This window comes from Polypterus senegalus, chromosome 12 (assembly GCF_016835505.1).
Source record: "Polypterus senegalus isolate Bchr_013 chromosome 12, ASM1683550v1, whole genome shotgun sequence".
NCBI classification, from domain to species: Eukaryota; Metazoa; Chordata; class Cladistia; order Polypteriformes; family Polypteridae; genus Polypterus; species Polypterus senegalus.
In genome coordinates this window covers 145,435,801-145,458,863 of record NC_053165.1, presented here as the reverse complement: position 1 = coordinate 145,458,863, position 23,063 = coordinate 145,435,801, and the positions used below count along the sequence as shown (strand labels likewise).

Here is a 23,063-nt window from a genome sequence, read left to right as displayed (position 1 = left end):
AAACTAATAAATTGATGACCGTGTTATGTGCATAATGAAACAACGTGTATAGAATGAATCGTTAATGGGTTTAACGAATTTTAAATTACTTCAAATATTATTTCACTTATGTTCCTCTTTCTATTTATGTGTATGTATTATTTTGTTACCTATTTGTTTCTAGTACCTGGCTTTATCTTTACTTTCTTTTTTTAATTGCATTGGATATTCTGAGTTACATTCAGTGTATGAACTCTGCTATAAATAGTAATTATTATTTTGCGTAAGACGTCTAGAATAAGGGTGTTTTGTAAAATACAAGTAACTTTAAATGTAACTTCGTTATGTTAATGTATACAGACGTGGACCGGACTCCGATCGATCACAGAAGGCGTAACCCGTGGAGTCAGAAGTACTGTTTATAAAGAAACATTGAGTTGCACTCCGAGGCCGCGATCAGTCGAGCCTGAAATCGGTGGTGATTGGATTTCATTTTGTCGAAACTATTCATGAAATACTTTGCGGAAACGGGCGAACTGAAAACGTGCACTTCAATCCCACTGTCGCTAGTGGCCACTCTAACTCCGCGCTCTCTTAATTACCGCTGTATAGCCGAAGCCGCCAACCCCCTCCGTCGATGTGGGAAAGTGTCGTGCTGAAAAAAAGCCCTCTTCTAAACAGAGCTAGTCTCCCGGAGAGTCGCGGAGCTTGCAGATCGGTCAAGAAGACGCAAACAGGCCGCGTAAACAATAGTGATCGGCTTCGCTCTAGGCGGAGCGGACAACATCGGGCCTCTTCGTCGGAATAACGCCACTAAAATTGAAAGCTTTTCCCTCCCCCTCCGCCAGCAGCGCCCGGGAGGTTTATTTAGTGGAGGGGGCGGGCGGTGGATTTCGCAAGTCTGCTCCCCAGTCACCAGCCATCCGATCCACCTCTCTACACGGGATCTTTTCGCGACTCCCGTTCCTGGAGGGTTTCGGGATCGCTGGGCCGGGGTTAACACTTAAAGACCCCGGCGCCGCTGATGTCCGATCCAACCTTCTTACTGCCTTTTTGTGAGACTACTTCCAGTGATTAGCCCTCGTTTCACCGTAACCTTCCAGTCGGCACGGTTCAGCCGGACGATCGAGGCAGCGCTGTGCTCGGGAGGCCCCCTCGCCAGTTTATAGTGGAGGTAAGTGCACTGTTTTTATGGCGGTCCGACCTCACCTCATTTTAGGAGGCCGGCCTGTCTACCGGGGTTGATCGTTGTGTGTTCGCGCAGATCTGCGTACAAGTGCTGATCAGTGCGTTGGAATTACGGGAAACAGGAGGGACTGGGTAAAGAGTCGGGAGGCGGGGGGGCCGGGCCGGGCCGCCGGAGTATTGTGTGTTTGTGCGGCAGAATGGTGGCGTGTCGACGGTGCAATAGGCCGGCTGCTAAGCACCAACTAAACAAGCAGGCCTGCTCGCTGCTCCGGGTTCCCCTTAGTCAATTTTATCAAAAAGTACGTAGGTCACATCCACCCCACCCGGCCGATGACAACCCATTCCGGGTCTCTGCTGCATTAGCTCTCCAAGGGCCGGGTCGAACGTTTGTTTTCGGGTATGTGTCTATTCAACAGTGAGCATCGAAGTCTGTCCGGTGAATAAGTCTCCGTGAATAACTGTGGGCTGCGTCAAAAAACAAAAAAAAACACGAACCGCGTGTATAAATGCAATCCTGCTCGGCCAGCCCTTCAGATTAGCAACCAGCCTTTTTTGACATGGGCCTCCTAACTTCATTATGCCGACTGTTTTTGCAAAGTAGACCTTTTGCGTAGTAAAAAATTAATGTAGTTAAATGTATATTTAACACGAAATAAGTCAGTACCACATATTAGAGGAGTCTTCTCCACGTTAGTTGGCCACCTTCATATCGGGCAGGTGGAAAGCCATCAGTTTAAGTCATTTTCTGATCCTTATTACTGGTGGTAAATATCCGTCCATCTTTGAAACTGTACAGGTGCTATAATGATAACGTACACAATTGTCTTGATAGAAAATATTGTATATGAAATTGATAGTAGACCTGCGATAAGCCATATATAAAATAAGTCAATTGTTGGGGCTTGCGGTAAAATCAATTCTCTGATTTTGTTTTTTTTTTTGGTGTAATATTGTTTTTATATATTTTTTCCCAGTATTGATGCTGTATAGCATGAAATAAATTAATTATGCACATAGTGAAACGTACTATATGAAACCGATAGATCAATATTGCTTATGGTGCCAAGCTTTAAGTAAAATAACTGATTTTGCGGTGGGTACCAACTTTCTGTTATCTTTCCATTTTCTCTAAGTGCTTTTTTGGACCCGGAACATTATCTTTTAAAATGTACCGTCTGTTCTTCTGGTTAAAGATGCTATATGCAAGTAACACATTTTAATACAAGCATTCTGTTTGCCTTATACAGGGCTTGTCAAAGTGGCCAGTGTAGATCTATTTTTTGATTCTACTGCTGAAACTTGTAAATCTACAGTTCTTATATAAAATACAAAGTACATTTGTGTTTTACTATCTAAAATTTTAATTTCCAAAAAATATATGGTCATATGCTTTTAATTACAACCAATATCAAGGTTGTAGCCCCATTAGTTCAAGATTATTTGTGTGACAGGCAGAGTTTAGAATTTTTCAAATATTGATTTTCCTAAGGGGCCTGAATCATGGTAGGAGTGAAAGGAGCAGTGTGAAATGGAGAGACTAGTAGTTCTTAATATATTTTAGTTCTCATGCTAACTGATAATGTTGGTAGTTTAAATCTGTTAAATTTCTATACTTGTTTTTTTCTAGTACATGTAATATATTTAATCCATTGACTGTGGTCATGGTGAGGGAAGCCATGTGAAACGTCACACTTGACAATGACAGATCTGTCCAAGACTTGCATGAAATAAATATTTTGATGCTGTTTCCAGTAAACTAGATCCAACTCTTTTATAAAACGGCTTTTTCCATTATGGGGTCATACTGTTCTATGGAATGAGTGGTTCGGCAGTGATTACTGTGATGATCCACATCTAAATTGTACAGAATGACAGGAATATAACATTCTTAAACCTACTTAAATAATTTAGTTGTGCCAAGAAGCCTGTTGTGGCAGCACTGGTCTCAAGATAAGCACACCTTCGTGGAGCAATAGAGAATCACCACTCAAACTTTAATACATGTCTTTGGGGATGTTGGAGGAAAAAAAGTCATTACAAACACAGGAAGAACATGGAAATTCCATATAGACAATGACAGGCAGGGACACTAGACCAGTGCTTGCCAATTGTGCAACCATGCTGTTGGCAATGAATGCCATCAGACAGTTTTCTGAACCTTCTTTGTCAAGTGTGTAGGAGTGTAGGGTATATTAATAGATTATGTAAAAATGCGCAGGTTATCCTTATGATGAAGTTTGCTATATGACACTGGAAGATCAGTAGGCCTTAGTTAAATCCATTTGTAATTTTGTTTAAAAGCTCATATTCCATTTCAGGATGTACAATTTAAAAAACATTGAATGTGCTCATGGTGAAAGGTCAGCAGTGTCCAGGGTGATGATCTTTAAATCACATTACATGGGAATGCTCAGAGTAAGCTCCCTTTTCTAAACTTGCACTATCATGTACCAGTGCTGCATCTTTGCACATGTGAGTAAAGTAGATAACCTTTGTAAAGTAACAAAGACTGTCAAGAAGGTTCATAGTAATTTGGAAATTGTGGAGGCAGAATCGCTACTTCGAATGAACAGGCTGCTGCGGCCAGATTACATTTATCCTTGCACTTCGGGCCTTGGTGACTACATACAGTATATAAATTCTTAATGCATACTTTTGTTGAAATCACTGCACATTGAGAGATTATTAAGGACTGGAAGCAAGCAAATTATATTCCATCATATAAAAAGGGAGATTGGGCTAATCCAAGTACTAAGAATCCAATAAGTCCACCAGGTGTCATCAGTAGCAATTACTATGGAAATGATCATGCATTACATGTTAAGGTCAGTTTAATATTTTTTTAGACCACAGGTGTCGAACTCCAGGCCTGGAGGGCCGCAGCGGCTGCAGGTTTTCATTCTAACCCTTTTCCTAATCAGTGACCAGTTTTCACTGCTAATTAACATTTTAATAGCCCTGTTAGAAGAATTTAGTCCTCTGAATTGATTCGTTTCCCCATTAAAATGCAGCCAGATGGAAATAAGACGTGAAACGAGCCAACAGATGACCAGCTAAACTGGGGCATCAAACTCCAACCAGTTTCTTAATGAGAAGCCAATTCTTGCTGTTAATTAAACTCATTATTTAACTCCACGGCTTGTTGTTGCTCTCGTTTTGCCACAGCAGACATTTCCAAAACTGTTGATTTTCTGTTTTTCATAAGAACATCGTCAAAGTGTTTTGGTGAGTTGAGAGATCAACCTTACTGAGACCTTCACCTTTCTTTATTTTCAGATATTGTGTGATGTGGCGGCTTGTTTTGTGTCTCATTGTTGTTTGGCTGCTAATTAAGGAAAAAGAAACAACTAAAGGGCCTGAGTCAAGTTAATTAAAAGAAGTAATTAGCAGCAAAAACTAGTCACTAATTAAGAAGATGGTTAGAATGAAAACCTGCAGCCCTCCAGGCCTAGAGTTTGACACCCCTGGTTTAGACTGAAAGGTCGTATTTGAGTAATGTAATGAAATTCTATGTGGAAGCACCAAAATCATGCTATCTGAGAGGTGCACATGGTAGTTTGATTTTCAAAAAACATTTGATAAGGTCCCATATGAGAGGCTAGAGACCATACTAAGAGAAGTGGAAATTCAAGTTCCATTTTGAAGATGGGTATAAATGCTGGATGCAAGTAATTATGGTAAGAGAAACATTTTTAGAAATGGTTATATATATATATATATATATATATATATATATATATATATATATATATATATATATATATATATATATGATGCCATACTAGTTAGAATGGCAAATATTATACATTGAACTGAATCATTACAGAAGGACCTGGATAGAATAAAGGTGTGGGCAGATTTGAAAAGGATGAGGTTTAGTGTGAATAAATGTGAAATATTACATATAGGAAGTAATGGGAAGTCAAGAAAAATGATGCCTTTTATTGGCTAACTAAAAAGATTGCAGTATGCAAGCTTCAAGGCAACTCAGGCCCCTTCTTGAATCTCATTATGTCCGTAATGGTTAGCACGGTACAACACCCTAGTGTATAGGAAGTAAAAATGTTATATTTGAATACAGAATGAAACATTTGAAAGTATTCCTTACAAGAAAAGTTAAGAGATCTTGAGTTGTCACTGTCTACAATCCAGTGTACAGAAGTGATTAAGGAAGCTAATGAGTTGTTAGGTTATGTAGCATCCCCAATATGTGGAGTACAAGTCAAGAGAGGTTCAATTGAACGTTATAGCGAGGCCTCATCTGGAGTACTATGTTCGGTTTTGGTATCCATATTAGAAAAAGTCATAGCAGAGCAAAAGAAGGTCCAGAGAAGTGCTGCTAGGTTGGTTCTGAGACTGAAGGGTATGAGCTATGATGTAAGAATGAAGGAGTGGAACCTTTTCAGCTTAAGCAAATGGACATCTGAGAGGTGTAGTGACTGAAGTGTTTAAAGTTACAATGGGAATTAGTAGGTTGGATCACAACTGTTACTTAAAAGTACATTTTTCTACAAGAACACAGGTGGAAACTTGTTAAGGGCAAATTTCACCTCAAGTTACAAAGCCCTTCTTCAGTGTAAAAACCACAGACACATGGACTAAGTGGTGCAGTAGAGAGCAGAACCTTGGGAACCATCATAAGTTTTGTTGTTACTTTGGGGGGAAACAAAAAACAACTGAATATTATTGGCAAGCTTATTGGGTCAAATGGCCTGTTCTCACCAAAATTTCCAAAAGTTGTTTTAATGTAAATTGCCTTTATTAACAGAACTCTTAAAATTCCTTGTTTGACCATTAAATGATTTTTTTCAGATTGATTTTTTGCACAGACTGGAGTGACTTTCATTTTTCTAATAGTTACCCTCGCAAAACAAAAGAAACAAATTCAGATACGAGCATCAATAGGTCTTGTATAGGAACCAAATTACCTGAACTATTCTATAAAATTTCAGCAATTATTTACCATTGTGATACTGATCTTTCTGATCATAAAATAGGTCATTACAATAGTACTTTACGAGAAGAACTCATAATTTATTGCAGAATTATGATATTTGAGGGTTCCTGTAGCGTGCCTTTTTCTCTTGCACAATTTAGCTCAAGAACTAATTAGCACATCGTCATCTCTGAACAGGCTTAGGTTTTGAGTTTTGCATTTTTCCTTCCATCAGTTTTAGCTTTAGACCGTCCACACGAAACTGTAACACACACATACAAACATACAGACAGACACACATCCATCGTCAAGATATCAGTGTTTTTGGTATCAGGGTACCCTAAAACGTCAAGATCTGTTGAAAACCGGAGATTGAAATTTTTGATGAATCTAACGCTTTCGCACCTCCACCATAGACAATAGGTTATGGTGGGGTTGGACACAAAGCAAAAATGACTTTTATTTGTTAAAATTAATAAGCTTGTTTTAAGATTATGTACTTTTTCCCTGGGTTTCCTCAGTTTTCTTCACATGCATTGACATCAGTACACTTTAAGAATGTTGTCAAGATGATTTATGTTCTTGACTTAGCAGTTGTCAACCATTACTCATATGTAAGCAGAGGCAATACAATCCTAGAAATCATGCATTCCCATGGGGAAGAAAATACGAGTTTTCCAGTTGGAATTTTAATGTGAACACTAGTTCATGTAAACATTATTGAGTAAATTTGGAAATAACTTCATTACATGAAGTTTGGCAGTCATCTCGTATTTGTAATGACATAATACTTACTTCATGAATTTCCTTTACTTTTTATTTTCATAAACTGAGGAAATTCTTAATTAATGTTTCTACAAATTGTGCAGCAAATCAACAGCATTTATAACTGTAAATGGCATGTGAACAGAACAAAGTGGTTGGATGTGACATGACAAGTCCCAAAACTCATGTAGCACGTGAATGTAGTGTCATACTGACTCTTGGTCGGGTTTTACGAGTTATAAAGTGTCTACCTTTTTTCACTGAAATCCTTGACCCGGAAATTTACTAGCAATTCCCTAAATATATGAATAAGTGGGTTGATAGTGTTCAAGATAAATGGGATATATGAGGCAGTTAATCTGTTGGAAATTGCTGTGTTGTTCCTTTGTGAATTTGACCCATTTTTGTATTTTATTCTTTGTTCATTGTTTAATTTTTATAAAGCAGTGGGTATGTTCTATCACTCTATGTTCAATGTAGAATATCAGAAAAAATATATATAATTATTTGATTGACTTTATCTCAAAAAGTTAGGGGCTGGTACCACTGCAAATTTATAATATAAATTATAATTTGTGAATTTCCCCTTGGGATTAATAAAGTATCTATCGATCTATCTATCTCGATCGATCTATCTATCTCGATCGGTCTGTCTAGATCTATCTATCTATCTAGATCGATCTATCTATCTAATAAAAAATCTTGGGAGACAAGACTTTTTATCCTGCGACAACACGTGATCTTTTGAAGAGACTTTTTGGAATGAAGTGAGACGGTGACTTTTGCCATTAGATTCTTTCGAGTCACGCCCTACTTGCAACCATTTTCAAACAAGACCATGGTCCTCTTACCACTCAGTCTTGTGAATTCTTTTGTCAGACACACTTCTTGCTCTCTCAGCTCTTGTAAATTTTAATGTTTTCCCCACTTTACGTCCCCAATTAAGGTGTTGTACCGTGTTAGCCATTATGAATGTAGAGAAAAGCCAAGCAAAATGACACCTTTTATTGGCTAACTAAAGTCTCCTTCTGCAGGCAACAAAGAAGGGGCATGAGTTGCCTCGAAAGCTTGCATATTGTAATCTTTTTAGTTAGCCAATAAAAGGTGTCATTTTGCTTGGCTTTTCTCTACGTTCCCAATTAAAGAAGACGTATTATGTCCAAATCTTATTCAAGAATTTAGTCACAAAGGGTTATCTACAGAAGAAACGAGGAAGTCAAACAAAATGTCTATCAGTAACACTGCAAAATGGTTAAACACATATCAATAGACTATTGTGAAACAGTTAGTGGTGATCGTGTGGAAAATGAAAACAACATACCATATCACGAAGAATATCAACAACCGTTAACACTGTCCGATCTTCTACTGCACGAATTACTGTAGAAAGAAGGATGTATCCAAGAAAGGTAATGTAGTATATCTCCCGCAGATAACATTAGACTCTAAAGGAGATCTTGATATGCCATTCATAAGTTTCCCATTAGAATAGCTTTTGCAAAGACAATTAACAAATCTCAGAGCCAAAAATTTGTTTTATTTAATAGAGAGAGAGAAACAAAATGCAATCACTGGCAGTTATATGTTGCGTAGATGCAAATGTAACACTTCACATGAAAATTAAAATCTGTTTGAATTGTAAATTCACATCCCCATGTGCGAGCATTAGAACTGCAAAGAGGCTAGCATGTAGCGCTGGCTAGAGGGTTGGTGAGTGAAGTGAGCAGGGGGCAAAGCCCCCTAGTAATTAAAATAATACAGAAACAAAATATGAGAATTACAGTATGGAAAAGTAATTGAGCTTCAATCCAGCATGTTTTCATTTGCTGAAGATAGATGCATATAGGTGATGGTGCACACTCTACACCGGGAAAAGTCCTTTGGCCCTACTAGGCACTATAGTTACCTTTATTTTTGTATTTTTGATTTTTTGCTTACTGTTTTAATGATTTTTACCTGGCAATTATGGGATAGGCTAGACATTAACTGTGAACAAGATTAATTGGATTTATTGATGAATAAAAGTTTCTGATAATTTTATAGCAGTTAAAGATTTTTTTCAGGTTGGGTGTAGAAATTAGCAAAGTGGAAGATATTGGGGGAATGGCCTGCTTTGTCATCTTGCCAAGATAGTGAGAACAAAGGAACAAGTTACAGCCCCATCACATTCATTTGATTAATAGCTAGTGTGTCCTGATATGTCATTTACAGTAGATATTTCCAGTATATATGGGTGTGTGTGTGTGTGTCTATATGCGGTATGGGTATATATATACAGTGGTTCTGGAAAGTATTCAAACCCCTTCACTTTTTAAACACGTTGTGTTGTGATTTAATTTTATATGGATAGATTTGCCATTTTTGACCATTAATCGTCAATGAATTATCCATGAAGACAAAGTGAAAACTTGTTTTCAGAAGGTTTGCAGTTTTCTTACAAATCTCTCATTTCTGTAAGCATTCTGACCATTTGCTGTGGCACTCTAAATTGTACTCAGGTGTATCCTGTTTGCTTTAATTATATAGGAGATGTGTTGAGAACTTGATCATCATTCAGAAAGGCACACAACTGTTTCTATAAGGCCCCACAATTCACTTTGCATGTGAAGACACAAAACTGTACATGAAGTCCAAGAATCTCTCGGTAGACCTCTACAATAACACTGTCGAGATGTAGATCAGGACAAGGGGATAAAAGCTTGTTACTGCTTTGTGTGTTCCCAGGAGCATAGTGGAATCAATAATTGTGAAATGAAACAATTTTGCAACTGTTCCTAGAGTTGACTGTCTGTGGTGTAATAGTTAGATGGAGACCACTCTTGAGTAAGAGGCATATGACAGTCTGCTTGGAGGACATGAGGAAAAAGATATTCTGGTCTAGTGAGAGAAAATTTTAACTTTTTGGGCAGAACTCCATGTGCTATGTCTGACCAAGACCAGGCACTGCTCATCACCTGCCTAATACCATCCCTACAGTGAAGCAAGGTGGTGCCAGGATAATGGACAGGGAAGACTGGTCAGAAATGAGAGAAGGTTGAAAGCAGCAAAGTACAGAGAGGTCCTTGAAGTAAACCTTCTCCAGAGTGCAGAACCTCAGGGTGTGGTAGTGTTTTACCTTTCACCACGACAGTGACTCTAGGCATACAGTCAAGACAACACTGGAGTGGCTTTGGGACAGGCCTCTGATTGTCTTCTAGTGGCCTAGCCAAAGCACAGACTGAAACCCCATAGAACATGTGTGAAGATACCTGAAAATGACACTTTACAGCCATTTCCCTTTCAGTTTTACAAGTCTTGAGAGGATCTGTTAGGAAGGATGGGATAAACTGCCCCAATGCAGGTGTACAAACTTTGTAGAAACTTGTGCATGAAGACTCAAAACTGGATATCTTAACAAAGGAGTTTCTACAAATTAAGATCCTGAATTAAGTATCTGCATACTGCTTTGAAAGAGATATGTTTTCATTTTTAATAAATTTGCAAACCTTTCTGAAAATGTTTCTTCTTTGTCATTACAGGTAGTTGAGTGTAGATTGACGGTCAAAAATGGCTAACTTATCAATTTAGAAATCTACAGCACAAAGTATTTAGAAAGTGAAGGGGTCAGAAAAACTTTCTAAATCATCTCTCTGTTGATCGATCAATAAAGATATACTGTATATGATGTGTATGTGTGTGTATATATCTCTATTATAAAAAAATATATATAGTATGTGTATATACATGTGTATATGTATATCTAATACTAGCTGTGTAAGTCTGTTCTGTAAAAAGCCTGGGGTCCTAGAATATATTGAAATGTAGAGATGTCAGGTAATTGAAATGAACTATTCTGGGCATCTCTCTTCTAGGAGGTTTCGTTTCCCTGAAGTGCTTGCATCGCTTGTGCATTAGCGGCGAAGTGATTTTGTCTTTCTTTGGAGGTTTTCTTTTGCTGACATGCTTGCGTGGCTAGTGTATTAGCTGCGGGAGGGAAAGTGAAAGGGATACCGTTTTGCCGATGTGCTCACCTTTGCTTGTGTATTAGTGGCAAAGCGAGTTTGTTTCCTCGGAGGTGGAGTCCTTACCCCAACTCTACTTCTCACTTCTAGGTTGGACAGTCAAACAGACACACACACTTCCATGCGTAGACGTTCATATATAAGATTAGAGAGAGAGATCTAGATATACATGCATACCTACATAGTTTCTAGAGGCCATCAGGATCTCCTTTTCATCTTAATCACTCAGTAGTTTGCTCCTAATTCTCACAATCTCTTTGCCTTATGAAGGGTTTTGTGGTTTCCTTTGTTAATGCAATCCCTGTTAATCATGTTAACTCAACAGTCTGTCTATGGCGTGGTTATTGAAGTTGTTTTCGGATGCATTTTTGGGACCACTTAATCAAGGAGACTACAAGTGATCTCTAAAACAAGGCACCCTAGCCAGAATTCAAACGGCATTCAAACATGCTTTGCAAGACAGCTCCTCCAGCCTCTGGGCCTCCTGAGGGTGCTGGTAACTAAGAACCTATTTATTTGTGTGGGTGAGAATCCTGTGGTGTCTCACTTGGCAGTGTCTGTCACTGGAGTTGAATTGGATTTGGGATTCTTGGACTTAATGCAGCAAAAAAATATATATATATATATATTTTTGGTATTTTTGAGGAGGCTTTGAAGGTCCTCTAATATACAGTAAAGGAGAATGGTATAATGGGATATTTTTTTTTGGCCCAGTATGAGTGAGATTGTTAGGGTTCAACATTTTGTCATTTGTAAAAAGTACATTATGGGGTCTGTGAATGTGCCCACTTTGATGGTGACATGGGAATATTTTGGCATGTGTGGTTGACAAATGAACAAATGACCTTGATTAAATGAGTATCAAAATACGTTGTTTTATAATGATTCAGCTGGCGGGAAAAATAAAGAAAATCTTGGAAAATTTAATAACAAAGTTCACATTTACTACAGAGCCATTAAAACTTCCACAACTTGCATGTGTTAGTACATCATCTGTTCAAGTGTCATTTACTACACTAGTTTGATACATGTGACTGTTTTAAAGTGTAGACTATAAACTACAAAGTTTAATGTTCAGTTTTAAACATTTTATGACCCTTATGGAGCCATTTTAACTGCCATTGTTTAGAAGGTAATAACATGGAAATGACTTTTCTAATACCTGTAGAACACCTGGGGTGGAATACAGTTGGCAGAGACCCCATATAAAACAAGGGCAGTATGATGGTGTAGTAGTAGCACTGGAGTCTTGCAACAAGTACCATGGTTCACATCCTGGGTCTTCCATGTCTGGGGTTTGCATGTTGCCCCCTCCCCATGCTACTGCATTTTGTCCTGTGCTTGCTGGAAAAAGCTTCCCCATGATACTGCTTTGGATTAAGCAGGATGAGAAAATGGATAGATAGACCATATGCAACCATAATAATATGTTTAATCCCCATGAATGATTTAATGCTTGAGCCAGAGTGAGTCGCCCAATTGTGCTCATATTGTAAAAATACATAAATCAATATAGTTGAACAAGGAGTTTGTGAGAAGTGAATTTGTTAAAATGCCAGTAGCAAGAATGATTCAGGTGTCAGAATCATCAGGGCCAAGTGGCAAATGGGAAGCAATAAAAGATGTTGGACTAAAAACAACTGAAGAACTCTGTGGTTGGACAAGGGGACCACCAGGACATGAAGCAGTGGAAATGGTGCAATTGAAGGAAAGTATAAGAAAGCAACATGGTAGAATACATTTGGGAGTGTGAAAGTATAAGAGACGGTAGTATATAAGTGAGCTGTAGAATGAGGAAGGAAAGAGAAATGTTTTTAGGATTGTGAAGCAGATGGTGAAAGAAACACCGGAAGTAGTAGGTGTGAACTGCTTGAAAAATAGCGAGGGGAACATCATGATTGATGGTAACAGAATAAAGGATTATTTGAAAGAAGTCTCTAAATGAGTAGAATGATTAGGGAAATGATGTTCATTTTAAGAAAATGAAAGGACCGAACTGTACATTTTCAAATGTGGAGGTTGCAAAAGCTCTTAAGTAGATAAAGACAGGTTAAGCAGCAGGCCTAACTGAAGTGATGTTGGAAATGTTCAAGCTAGGGGAAGGTTGTGGTGTTGAATGATTGCTAGACCTGGGCAATCTTCATAAAGAGTGGAAAAAACGTTTTCTCAACTTCAGTCCTTGTGACCTATGTTTTTTTTTTTTTACTCTGACCAGTTTTGCAATCTGTGTGTCATCTAGTGACGTTAGTGTGACTTTGAAGGTTGTTCCCATAATACTCTTGGAGGTATGCTTTTCTTAAGTTGCATCGCTGAAGACTAGAGTGTTATTTTGCCCCAGATGACTTTAGTTTCAGGTCTTTCATTGCAGATAATTTCCATTCTTCTAGGGCAAAAGTCCTTCCTGTGCAAAGTGCTAATCCCTCACAGGACAGAGTGTTGGTTTATTTATTTTTTTTCTTCTGCTTGTGATAGTTTTATTGAGGTGTGCTCGTGCGCTTATCCCCATGTGTCTCAGAGAGGTGTGTTGGGGGTGTCATTTCTTGCTGTGGATTCTCATTAATAAAGCCCTTTTACCACTGTCTGTCATCACTGCCTTCTCAGTGGGGCAGAGGTTCCTTTTTTTTTTTTTTTTTTTCTTCTTTCTTTTTTTCTTCTTCCCCCAGAAGAGTCTCTGTGGGTCTCTATCTCTGGCAGTTCTTTGGCAGAACAAACTCCAGGGACTCACAGTTTGTGAAACTCTAGTCCTGATCTCAAGGGAGCAGGGCAGGTGAGATTTTTCACAACATGGCCTGGAGCAGTCAGCCCTGCACGGTGAGGAATCTGTGAATGCAGCACAGGGAGGCAGCTCCTGGTGTCCCACATCTCTAGGTGCTGACTTAAACATCAGTGACTTAGTAGATAATAGATCTAATAGTATAATATCTTTCATGCATAATTTGATTGGTGAACAGTCACATCAGATGGTAGGCACAGTAAATGATGATGAGACATTTGTGTTTCTGTACTCCTAGATAGGTGGCTCTGTATTAATCCCCAAGGGGAAAGTTGCTTGCCTCAGCAGTAACATAGGAAATAATGTCCTTGTGCAAATTGTTATATACAGTAAGTGCAAATACCCAGCAATAATGCATCCAGCATACATACACAAAATGCAAGGACAGGTGTAAGTAATGACATTAACTAAGCTTCTAATTTTGTTACACTGAAATTGAACAGAAGCTTCATTAATGTCATTAGTGACACCAGTGCTTGCCATACTATTTCATGTCAAAATGGCTGCAGTTAAAAAGGCTCATTCCAATGAGGCTAATCAATGCCAAAGCTCTGCCCTGCATTAATCAGAAGTTGAATTTCTTTGCCGCACCCACCACACGACGAACCACCTCCGTATCCCAATTTAGGACCTGAGTGCAGCCGTGCAATGGGTGACACCTCAGCACTACACTAGTGCTCTTAGAGCCCATCTCGCTTCAGTTTAATTTTTCTGTTAATTTTTCAGGTGTATGAGGAAAGGCCTGATCTATATTTTCTGAAAACATACAATGAAGGAGTGCATGATCTCAAATAGATTTAATTAATACAAGGCCCTTTTTGATAGATCAGTGTCTCTCAAGAAATCATAAATGTGAACTGAAGAGAAACACTAAAACTAATCTGATTTTACCATTAATTCTATTTTGTTTTTAGTTACTCTAATAATAAGCAATTTATTTATTTAGCACCTTTCCCATGCTCAAGGCATTATTGTCTTTTCTTATTTTTAACTGTAATTTTTATTTCAATTAAAATTATATTTTCACTGCTAGTTCTGGCTTTAGTTTTAGTTGTCATGAACCCTAATAACCCTGTACCATTCACAGATCACTAACTGCTATTCAACAACATTGTAAGGAACTGTGGTTTTGATGCACACTTCAGATAAGTAATGTTACCTCAGCAACGACTTAAAAACCAAAGACCTAATTTTCTGGAGATGTTCATGACATTATAAGCTAGCTGTAGTAAAAAAAAAAAAAAGACCAATTTTAAAATACAGGTTTTTTTGTTATTCAATTTTTAATATTATAAGCACTCATAATGTGGTAATTTTTCATTTTGGGGATAGCATACTGTTCACACAAAATATAGAGTTGGAAACGAGCTTTAAAACAATATGGGAACCATTTATGTGCAACTTTTATTTAGGGAGGTAAAGCTTGTCAAAATCATAATAAAATAAGTTCAACTCTGTTAATCTAAATCTCCTTTAATATTGATCCAGGACGCATGCAAATTCAGTTTCTTGGGCTACTCATAAGACCAAATCAGCATACCAAGTTTTGTTAAAATCTGTGATGATGAGGTCTAAAAGGGCGATGATTTGACATGGTATTAACCCACATGTTCTCACAATGTTTGCATGTGTTTCCTCCCACTGTCCAAAGACATGCGGGTTAGGTGAATTGGCAAAGTTAAATTGGCCCTAGTGTGTGTTCCTGTGATGGACTGGCACCCTTTAAGGGTTTGTTTCTGCCTTGTGCCTTATGCTAGCTGGGATAAGCTCCATATCCTTCAAGACTCCTCTTTCAGCTCCTGGAATGTTCAAATAATATGGCTTAGTGTTGTGAGCCCTCCATTTGTGAAACACTAGTCTAGACTGCTTCTGCTGGTGTCCTCTTGGACACCTCTTGACTGGTGTATCTTGGCTTGTCAGGAGGGGAGTTCCTTTTCACAGCATTGCACAAACATTGGAGTTTCTTGTCAACCGTATTGCAGCCAGTTGAATGTTTATCCAGTCATAATTCAGCTTTAGTCGTGCATGTGTCAGGGTCGTACATATTTAAGTGAGGCTTTGCTCTTTAATCTGACAGTCTGCTGTGGTAGATGCAGTCACTTTTTGTCTTGTTCAAGATGCTCCCAACTTCCCCCTCCACCATGTGGATGAAGTCACCATTCTGTGCTGTCCATCTATGCTGGCAATGGCTGATATAATTTGCTAAATTTAGTTGACATTACTTTGGTGCTCTATTTAAGAGTTTTTGTTTTTTTTAAACCTTGCAGTGCTCAGTGGACTGGATCCATCCACAAATTATATGGTGCAAATGAGAATAACGTTAAGATTTTTAAACCCAATTATTTCAAGTCAGGGTTGCAGGGTGCTGAAGCCTATTGGGGCAGCACTTAAGAACAGTAGAGTACCGATGGGATTGCAATCTTTTGTAGGGCCTGTTTTTGTGTACATTTGTTTTCACATTTTCACAGGATCTTTTCAAATTATAATTTAATGTTACTTTCACAGCAGAAAAGCAGTTTAAACATTTGTTGTGCTGCAGCACATTTAATAGCATTTTACAGACAGATTTAAAAATGGTGGTGAGACAGCAGGGGTGTGAAAATCAAATTTGTTTCTACTTGTCCACGGACAAGTAAACTTAGAAAATCCACTTGTCCGCCAGTTAAATTCACTTGCCCATAAACAAATAACAAAAGTGAAAAATTGTTTATTTTTTCTGATCTTTTATTGATACCAAAACTGCCTTCCATTTTAAAACTGAAAAAAGTTCTTTCAGGGAGTAGTATTTTGCCACCTTGCTCTAGAACATTATATAAAAGATTCCCTTATTTTAACTGGCTAATAAACAATGCCTTCATTATAGCTACACTAGTTCTTTTTTCATATATTATAGTTACATAACAGAACACTGTCCTGTTTCATTTTCTGCCATGTTCTTCAGCTTTTGTCTTGCAACATCTTCTCCCCCAAGAATCTTTACCATCTCAGACAGCATGGGCTGAATGCTGTTCATTTCTGCTTGAGCTGAACTGCATGGTCCCTGGATTGATGGTCCTGCAGAAGTGGATGCTGATGACTTTTCAGGTTTTTTATGAGTGATGTGCCTGTTGCCAGGTGACAGCCAAAATTCCACAGCTGGTCGTGGGTTAAACTCTTCTAAAGAAGCAATATTGAACAGCCTAGCATAACGCTCAACCCTTCGAGCGTTCAGCTTTAGAAAATGCTTTTTCAATTGAACCAACTTTTTTCTTACTTTTAGACTCATGTCTCTATCTGGCGTACTAAACCCCCAGTTGCTATCCTTTTTCTTTCTGCACATAACCAATCACCACACAATAAACGTATTTGTGAAATTTAAAACTAGTTATAAGCTTAGGCCTCTGAATGGATGGCATAATTAAATATGTATAACGAAAATTGTTTTTAAAGTTCTGAAAACTGAGGTCTAGGTTTTAATTTCACAAAGACGCTTATCGTGTGGTGATTGGTTATATGGAGAAAGACAAAGGCTAGGAACTGGGTGTTTAGTACGTACGATAGACACAGCAAGCATGCAATAAAGAAAGCCTGCTCAGAAAAACATCCATTGAATTCTTCGTTCGTATCTCCGACCTCCAGATCACGAACCCAACATTTACACAATATTTCAGTTAAACCTGTGCAATACCCATTCAAATACAGTATCCAGTTTTTTTGGAGCCTCGTCACACCTGCCATAAACTTCTCTACACTGAACATAGCCCTGAGAACCCCATAATGCAAGGGAGCAGCACTACAGTCACGCCACCGTGCCCCCCGCCACCCATGTCTAATACATGCTTTAATGCATTTCATCGTGAAAAAGATATCAAGTATTTATCTTAGTATTCTGAATGTTCATTGAGCAGGAATATCATGAAGTCAATGTGCGGCGATTGCTGCCGGCGACTCTCTCTGCAAGAGAAAGTCAGTTTAAGAAGCACGCAGAGATTAACAACTGGGTCGGGGAACACTTAATATAAAGCATTTAATGTGCTACATTAATTTATGACGGGGTTTGAGAAAATCTAGTAAATGAAACATTCATTTTAAGATGAAATTTAGTTTGCAACATTCAACTGACAAAATAAACTACGAGAATAAAGTCAACATATCGACTTTAATCTCGACATTTACATTTTTTTGTCTTCACTGTGTCCGTATTTTTTTCACAGTGGCCTTACTACGCTTCCTTAGGTTTTTCAAGGTCTGTTGTGCCAGTTTTAATCAAGAAATTATCCATTTCTCATCCGCGATGCTACTTGCTTCAGTTTCAACAACACGCATATAGCGAGAACAACGTGCTTACCGCAGTGCATTATGGGTTACGCAGGTAATTCCTAATGACGTATTCGAAATTCAGCAAGAGGTTACATTTCCAAAGAAGTAAATATTACCGATGTTGTTTATGTTAAAAAATAAATAAATAATCGCGTCTAAGTGAAGATTTTTATTGATATTTCATAACATTTGGAAACCGTTAGAATGTTTTCTTTATTTTTAAAAAACTGACAGCGCGAAACCAACTTGTTTTATATGAAAAATTCTCTAATCAAAAACGATCTATAGAGAGCTCATCAAAATTGATGTCACACGATAAATTTCTTAAGATCAAATGCCTAACAAGCTTTATGTGGAGAAAACAATTGCATTGTAGGTGAAATGACCGCATTTTTATGTAGAAAAAATAAATTTAATTAATATATAAAAGTTATCGATTATAATGAAAAATCATCAAATTACATCGTAATGTTGGCATGGAAAAAAAGTCCGCATCTCCAAGCGTGTAAATAGTAGGGTAAAATACTTATGTAAGATCACAAGAGTGCTTCCCCTTTGAAAAATCAGCCATCATTTTGTAAACAATATTGAATACCAATTTGATACATGAAGAACATGCCTAAGTAAACTGTTTCCGCACGAAGTACATACCCAAATGTTTAAAATTTGAAAGTAGTGGTAAAAATGTGCACTGCACGGCACATTTAATTCTTTTTTTTCTCCAGAAAAATTGCACTTGTCCACGGACAACTGAAACCAGAAAACACCCTTGTCCGACGGTCAATTTACCCGTGTCGGACAAGTCGAGCGTTGGATTTCCGCACCCCTGGACAGTGGCACAGTAGTTTGTTTTGTGCATGGAGTTGAGCTTGTCATGTTTCAATTAAGGTCTACTCACCTCCTCTCTGTGTGGGCTTTCTCCAATTCCTTCTCACATTCACATACATTTCATTAGCCATTCTACATTGGCCCAATATGAGTGACTATGAGTACATGTTGTTGCCTGATACTTCAGCTCCCTGTGAGATGGAATAAACAGTTTATAAGTTGATTTAAAAATCACTGGATTCTTGCACTTTCAATTTTTATCTGGAGTTTGTATGTTCTCCTCGTGTCTGGATGGAATGGTCTCACATGGGTCAGTATGAGTATGTATGCCTTTTGATGGATTCACTTTCCATCCAGCTTGGGTTACCAATACTGCAAGAATGGAATGAATTTAGGCCCCCATGACACTGCAATGGAGAAACTGGAAGACTCACGAAGTCTGCAATGTAGAATCTTGGTACTCTTTGTTAATAAAGGGGGGGTCTGTGAATAACCTTTATGTCCCTTGTAATCTGCATTTTTCGTCTTTTGAGCTCATTTTAGACTTCATTTGGAAGTTCACTTAGTGGATGTGTGCAAAGATGGAGATGTTGAGAAGACAGATGAGTAAAAGTAAGGCAAATCCATCTTGGCAATAAGAATTGTCTCCAACTGTACATTATTGGTGATTCTAAGGCATCCCCAGTTGTGACTGATAATGCTGAGGTGTCCCACTTTTTTTTTTTTTGCCCCTTTCCACTGAGAACTGAGTACAACAAAGTGAACTAAAATGAACAGAATCCATGCTGAACGGGAGACAGTGAATGAAAAATGATGTTGTAATTAATATTTATCTACTCTCCTTTTTGATGAGTTGGATATGTAAGTGAATTCATTGTTTCAAGTGTGTGATGCCTTTTGCCACATACTCTTTCCTTCTGTTCTTTGATCCATTGGTGAAGTAAATACGCTTGTTAATGGTAATGGTGGCGACAAGTACCCTGTAAGTTTCTCTAAATTATAAATTGGAAGCAACTTGTGGTGATACTATTTTGATAATTTAGGCTCTTACAAATAGGATGGGTGCATCCATAGTCATAATTCATCTTCTAATGTAGTGGAAGAGTACCCATTATCAAACCAGTTAATCCTAGTTCACAGTGGCAGGGGTGAAAGCCTGTCCCAGCAGCATAAGGATTAATGCAGACTTCAACCCTGGACAAGGCAGCTGCATTTCAAAGGGACTAGTGACATCTGACAATTTCATACATGACTAGCTTAGAGTTATTATTAAACCTAACACAAATGTCTACAGGATATCGGGGGGATAATTGAATAAGATAGGGAAAATCCCATGCAGATATGTAAAGACCGTGTTCGCTCCATACAGACAGTGATTGGGCCAGTGCCACTATTCTAATTTTGGAGTCTGGATCTTTGAAACACAAGTAGTACCATCTGTGGTGCCATATTGCTCCAAACTTAAAGGAATGAGCCACCCAAAAGTTATATTATATAAATTGTTACTCACCCCATCTGGTTTGCGGTGATGGCTGAGAGGAAAATTAATTTTCTGTTTCCATGCAGAACTAAGATAACAAATTTTGATATAATAGGTGTCTATGGTGACCAAAGCTGGATGTCAGCAAACTGTATCAAAAAGTACTTTTTTAAAAAAAAAAAAAAAAAGAAAAAAACCTCATTAGTCATGCTGCAGAATCCTCGTGTCAGGTTGTCCAGTTGTATGCTTACAATGGCCCAAACACATGTTTTTACTGAAATATTTTTAAGTAAACCATCTCCAGAAAATGCTTCTGTAAATGAAAATGAAGTGTGCTCAAATGCGAACAAGCACTTGAAATGTATACACATTTAATTTCCAATACTAACCATAAATTATCAATAAACCATTAATTGATGTATGATATATGCTTGAAATTCTAAATGCAAAATTGAAAAATGCATCATACATAGTGTCTTCATGTGTATTGGGGTGTGTTAAGGTAGGACATTGAGGACCTTCAATGGTATTTTGAAAATCAAAAATAGGTGAATGGTGAAGGCAAGTCTACTGGGCTGAATGACCTGTTCTTGCCAAAATTGTTGTAATGTTCATTTAACACATTTGGTGCTGGGCAGTTTGAAAGGTATTAGCAACCTCTTGTGCCATCTCTCCTAGCGGAACATCTCCATCTTTTTTATATCTTTTTTTATATCTTTATTATAGCTCACACATGGCTAATTGGAATCAACAGTAACCCAGACATACATGTGTTTCAGATATGTGAGGAAACCTGCAGTACTTGGGGAAGATTTTACATAGACAATGGGAAAATGTGCAAACTCCACACAGATAATTAACATGGATGGGATTTTAACTCCGGGTGACAAAACAGTGCTAATAAAAATTTCCATTTCTAATCATATATGGCTGGGTGATGAGAGGAAGGAAAAAACCCTTAAAGATACTCTTCCCAAAAAAAAATAATTTTTTTATATGTAGTTTTAGTTTATAGTGATGGCCGAGACAGAACTCTTGACCACTGAGTGACAGGGATATGTTCCTTTCAACAGCATAGCATTATGGTAGTGCTTTTTTCCGTGTCCGAGGTATGCAGCTTTTTGCAGAAGTAACTGTTGTGAAGTGAAGAATGGTGTAGCTTTGAAAATCTTTTGTATGCTATTAATGGCAAAATAGAAAGTTCAAAGAAAAAATCAGTCCCACAGGACACACAAGCTATTAACTCAATAAACTATAACATGCTCTTCAAATATTGAATTGATGTTGGATATGAGCTCTCCGTCTCTGTGATCTGCGGCAGGTCAAAGGACGACCTCCTTAGTCAGGCACCCTGCTTATATTCCTCTGGCTGGAGAAGGGGCGAGGTTTACAGTGCCCAGAGAAGGTGTGACTAGGAGTCGTCTCCAGATGACAAGTTGACACTGTGGAGGAAACCAGAGATACAGGTAGTGGCAGCACCCCCCTCTGTTCAGAAATGGGATTGTTCAGGTTACTTGTGCTCCTCTCTGGAGGGTCTCTAAACATGCATGTGTAACATGGTTAACATTTTGCACATTTTGAGCATAAAACTGGATAATAGTCATTTGTGTTATTCCATGGACATTTTTCACATTGCCATTGTATAGCATGGGTCACTGGTCAATTATAATTTTTGGGTGGGGTATTCCTTTAACAACATTTCAGGAGGAAATGAATCTCTGGTAACTCCACTATCAGTTATTACAGGCAAAATGTATGACTAAATGGCATGAAAGAGAGGATAGTAATGAGCTGTTTTTGACAAATCCCAAAAAGTAAACTTTTGGGTTACCCTAACCCTTTGTGAAAAAGTTAAAACATAGTCTAGCTGTGCATTCTGTGCTGTTGTCACCGACGAGAAGCTGCTCAAGGCCCTGGGCTTTTCTGTTTCAAGTCCTCACAAAGAGAGGTAGGCTGCACCCTTGGATCATTAGAGCCGGTAAGCAAAAACTTATACAGTTGCAGAAAAAGCGAACTCCTCTTCTGACACAAGCAAGCAGGGTTGTTACTGACTTGGAGATTCTGAGGGGGCTCATCTCGGAGAGGTAAATGACTTAATGGGGCTGAAAGGAGAGAGCGCGCGTGCTTACCACTATTACATCATACGATATCCCTGCAGTTGGCAGTGGTACTCTGAAGCCTGCTTGCTCACTTGGATGAGGGGAGTTCTCTTGTAGTTCAACTGGATAAACTGTTGCTAACTGACTCGGAGGATGCAGGTATGTGGCCAGACTCTCCATGTGAGGATGCAACATGGAAAGTGGTGAGGCCCTTAGCGATTTATTTTTTTTTCTTTCTCCTCTTCAGTGTCAAAGCCATTCTGTTGAATGTCAGTGATTGTGATGGGCACTCTGTGATACTCCAAAGAGTACCACCACCCAGTTTGACGGTTCATTACAAAGTCCATATGCTAGTGCAGGAAATAGACAAGGATAAAGAAAAAGGGTTTGTGTAATATAGATGGTCATCATGATTACCATAGCCCTTGACAGCCATACCAGTGAATCTACTAAAAGTAGGTTATGTACAGCATATTAATAAAGAATGCAACCCTCTTGGTGGGATCAGTGGTGAGAACTGAATTGACCATAATTTAGTTTTATATGGTGTCTTTCTCTATTGAGTACTACCCCAAAATGCACAATCATATGTAGAACACTTATTCACTACCGAAGAGCCCAAAAACAAGAGGGTGTTGTGTAGATGTGTGCAAAACTGGGTCAGGCATTTGTCTCGAGTTCTTAAGGAAGTTAGCGAGTATGTATATAACATCTT

The 23,063-nt window shown here is 38.3% G+C and overlaps 1 protein-coding gene across 4 annotated transcripts in view; it reads left to right on the top strand.

Annotated features, from left to right (window-relative positions):
• Positions 1 to 592: 592 nt before the first annotated feature.
• The window catches only part of rnf111 (ring finger protein 111), a 127,205-nt gene continuing 104,734 nt past the window's right edge, over positions 593 to 23,063 (top strand). For all 4 annotated transcript variants that reach the window (XM_039773734.1, XM_039773732.1, XM_039773733.1 and 1 more), the window contains exon 1: positions 593 to 1,153. The gene's annotated coding sequence lies outside the window, so the exon portion shown is untranslated. The remainder of the gene's footprint in view (positions 1,154 to 23,063) is intronic.